Raw genomic sequence first — 4,177 nt, forward strand, 5'->3', positions numbered from 1 at the left:
TATGCCAAGTGAAAAGAAAGAAAATATAAAGGCCATATAGTGTATAAATTTATTCACACACTAAAATATCTAGAATAGGCTGATCCATAGAAACAGACACTAGATTCGTGATTCCTACAGAGTGAGCCTGAAGTGGTGAGAACAGTATGGGAAGTGTCTGTGAATGGATTCTGTAAATGGACAGGAAGTGATAATTCATATCTTTGCAACTAGAGCTCGAGAGATGCCCCAGCTATTAAAGGCTCAGATTCACATCTAATATCTCCATAACTAGATGTTTTTGATGGTTGTGGAATGCTGAAAATATCTCAAGAAACTCTGAATTGTTTACCTTTAAAGACTAGGTTCTGTGGGGGTATGAATTATATCTCATACAGCTATATTATTTTAAGATTTGCTTTATTTTTGAAATTATGCATGAGTGTGTATCTGTGTCTGGATAGATTCATACAAGGACAGGTACCAATAGAGACTAGGAGAGGGATCGTCATGTAGCCTGGAGCTGATGTTATAGGTGGTTGTGAGCTTCCCAACATTACTGTTGAGAACTGAACTCCGATTTTCTGCAAGAGCAGTAAGTGTTCTTAGCTTCTAAGTCCTTTCTCAGCCCTCGTAGTTGTTATTTTTAAATGAGAGGGGGAGGTTGGGCAGTTTGTAGTTTTCTGAGGGGGATTGAAGAGCCCTGTTCAGAGTAAAGAAGCCAGAGAGTGCCCTAGAACATTCTGCAGAAGTGTCCTCTGGGACAACCTGTTCTGGCCAGCGTGCACCAGGGCCTGTACATAAGACTATCTCAAGCACACTGTTACCCGTGGCCTAGACAGCCTTGATGCCACTGGAATTTCTCCCTTCAGTCTTGGAAGGGATGCTTGGCTGGAAGTTTGCAGAACAAATGATTATATACTTATCTCCAAGTCCAGCTTGTGGGGTGAGGGCTTCATTAGCTATCCCAGAGCTGGTGTTATACACAGGTATAAGTTCTCCGACATTAGTTCTGTGACTTCAACTTGGATTCTCTGTAAAGGCAGTTAGGGCTCTTAATCACCAAGCCATTTCTCAGCCTCCAAAGTCGTTATTTTTAAAAGAGAAGAAGAAGTCGGGAGGTTCATCTTACCTTGGAAATTAGAGCACTTAACTCAGAAATGCCAAATGCAAGAGGTGGGTCAGGTACTAAGCTACAAAAATGAAAACGAATGGTCTTCCTGACACCACATTTATTCTGTTTTTTTTTTTTTTTTTTCTCCTCAGATTTCTGCAGAGTAGAATCAAACAGTCTAATCACTGTTCCTCTTCTTCCTCTTGGTTGTCGCTTGTAGATCCCTCTGCCATCCATGGGTAACTGTCGATCAAATCTCTGCTGCTACCAACCTGCACTTTAGGAACAAAAGCAAGATATTAGCCATTAATTCTGCTTCACCTGGTTTTCCTTTATTGAGAAACTACCAGGATCATAAAAGCTTTAGTAATTGAAAAGAATGGGCTTTGGAACAGGGCATATTTAAATAAGAATCTTAGTGCGGGTGCCTTCTGAGTCTCAAGTTCCTGTATCTGAAAACTGGGGTTAACATTAACCTCTAGGGTCACTGAGAGTGCCATCATAAGCTTGTCTACTCTTACTACAGCAGAATTTAGGAGATGGTCAGTGAAGGGAGACTGGCATGGGAGGTTCTCATTGGTCCCAGAGGTCTTTGAGACAAGCAGGTGTGTGCTTACTTCAAAGTGCTCGTTCACTGCCCTTAACAGTTATCTTCAGAAGGGCCAGGCCCAGGCACCATGACAGTGCTTGGCGCCAGAGAGGAATGCACGACTCTGTAACCACCTTTGAAAACGGCCATGCTTAAATGCAAACGCTCTTGCATCTTCTGCTTTTGTAGACTTGTTCATCGATGCCGGGTTCCAGTGTTTTACCTGAAGCTGGTAGACTCACCCTGTTTTCACGACCAATACATTAACTTCACAGAAAATATAAAGCCGTGGGAAATTCTGTGAAGGGAGTCAGAGTATGTGCATTTTCTGATGCCTCGGAGAAGCGGATGGAGGCTTATAAATGTTACAAACCACCATAACGAGGGACTGTGAGATGATTCTGTGGGTAAAGTGATGCTATGCAATCGTGTATGTCTGAATTGGGTCCCCAACACCCACTTAAAAGCCAGATGTGATGGCGCATACCTACATCTCCAGACTGGGGCTGGGATCCTAAGGGGTTGTTATCCTGTCTAGGCAAAAAGGCAAGCTCTAAGTTCAGAGAGAGCGATCAAACCACAAGCTGAAGAGCAGTAGAAAAAGACAGCCAAACTCAACCTCAGGTCTTCATACACATGTGCGCAGACACACACACCTGTGCACACAGTTGCTTATAACACATGCACTCATAGTAAGAAACGGAAGGTTCTGTGTTTTATAAACCATGTAACTATGAAGAGCGGTTACAGAAAAACAAAACACTGATTGTTCTAAATTACACATTCATTCACCAGAATATACATTAGTACATATTGAGAACCTACTTGGGCTGGAGAGATGGCTCAGCCGTTAAAGGCTAGGCTCACAACCAAAAATATAAGAGAACCTACTATTAGGTGTTACTGGAACTATTTCTCTCCTTATTCCATGTTTCCAAATATGGGGACAACCATTAGTGTAACACTTGTGGTTTATTTCTGTACTTACTGGTGTTTCCTCCTCTGGACACACGAAGGTAGGGGGTGGGGTGTACTTGTCTTCTGTGTGTGTGAAATTGTTTATGGAGGTTGAGCTTGGCCTGAGAAGACATGGGTTGTAATGAGAGGTCAAAAAGGGAATGCAATTACAGGCTGCCTGAGTTTCCTGCCCAGGCCTGCCTAAGCACTCACCTTCTACCTACAGGCTTCTCTATCCCTGGTCTCAGTATTTCACAAATGGGCTGGGGCCTCCTATCAATATCAGGGATCTCAAAGTCTCCCAGGAAGCCCCACTTCCTGTCTCCTATTCTGCTCTGAGAGCAGGGTGTTTCATTCACTACCTCAAACCTTTTTCCTTCAGAATGGAGTGTCTGACCAAACAGGCTTGGGAACTGTTCTCCTGACTTGTTAGTTTCCAGCTTTTTAGAACCCAGCTTCTTATTGGGTTAAAGTTCCTACCCTCTTCTCATTCCTTCCTCATACAAGATTCTGCCTTGGTCCTGGCACGCCCCCCCCCTTCCCCCACTTCCCACCCCTGTGTCTCTCTACTCTCCTTCTCTCTAAAATCCTGGCAGGGATAACTATGACAAAGGGAGTCAATGGAAAGGCTGAGAACTCACAGACAAAGGGAGCCTTTGTTTTCCCAGTGCTTTCTCTCCTGGCTCCGGCCTCTTTGAAGAGCTGTACCCACACACTCTAACGTTAACATTCACCCATTGATCCGAAGCACATGGCCTTCTCTTCTCTACCATCTGTCAGCAACATAACTGCCTGGCTGGTCTCACTGCAGACTGTAAATAAACCAATAGTCCCAACTTCTGAGGGAAAACCAAAGCACAGGAATTATGTTAATTCCATTCTAGCCCATTTGCATGCATATATTAATATGAATCATGTTACCGCTCCAGCTGCTTCAGTGTTACAAGTGATCCTTGGTAGTGGAAATATCAGGTTGAAATAAATTCCTTTCCTTCTAGCCCACACTCCCTGAAACTACAAACACAACCTTGCTTATCTATAGCAGAAGATCAGCTATAGGGATGGAAATTTAAAGCCCCAGGCAACTCAGTACCCTTAAAATGGATATTACCTGTGATTTTCCCCTCAGACAATGTCAAAAACATAGGGGTACTGAAAGTTATTTAGAAGAACTTAAAACCTAAGTGCACAAGTTAGTTCACATGCTACACTCCAATGAGTGAGTGTTGGTTCTTACACCATCCTTGAGCAGGTGGGCTGTGGCCTCAATTTTATGCAAATGTAGATGGTCTTCTAAATACAATATGCTCATAGAAAAATGCACCATCTTCAGCGGTCCAAACAGTGGGGGAGGGAGTGCCTGCAGAAGTCCCATGATTTATTCAGCTGGTTTTGAATGCAAACCTCCTAGCCAAGGTTTTGGAAGAATCTATTGCATAAGCACAGGAATGGGGAGAAATCAAGAGCTCTGCAGGCTGCCTCTCTCCTCCACTCTACGGTCACGGTCACGGTCACGGTCACCTGCAGAAAGAGAGGAG

General features: G+C 43.7%; 1 long non-coding RNA gene across 1 annotated transcript; it reads right to left on the reverse strand.

The window, feature by feature from the left end:
- Positions 1-1,240: 1,240 nt before the first annotated feature.
- On the reverse strand, positions 1,241-3,475 carry LOC143434395 (uncharacterized). Its single transcript, XR_013103867.1, has 3 exons — positions 3,281-3,475; positions 2,671-2,761; positions 1,241-1,370 (listed from the first exon to the last, which is right to left on the reverse strand). It is a non-coding gene; the product is annotated as an uncharacterized LOC143434395 (long non-coding RNA).
- Between the last annotated feature and the right edge of the window lie 702 nt (positions 3,476-4,177).

This window comes from Arvicanthis niloticus, chromosome 14 (assembly GCF_011762505.2).
Source record: "Arvicanthis niloticus isolate mArvNil1 chromosome 14, mArvNil1.pat.X, whole genome shotgun sequence".
NCBI lineage: Eukaryota > Metazoa > Chordata > Mammalia > Rodentia > Muridae > Arvicanthis > Arvicanthis niloticus.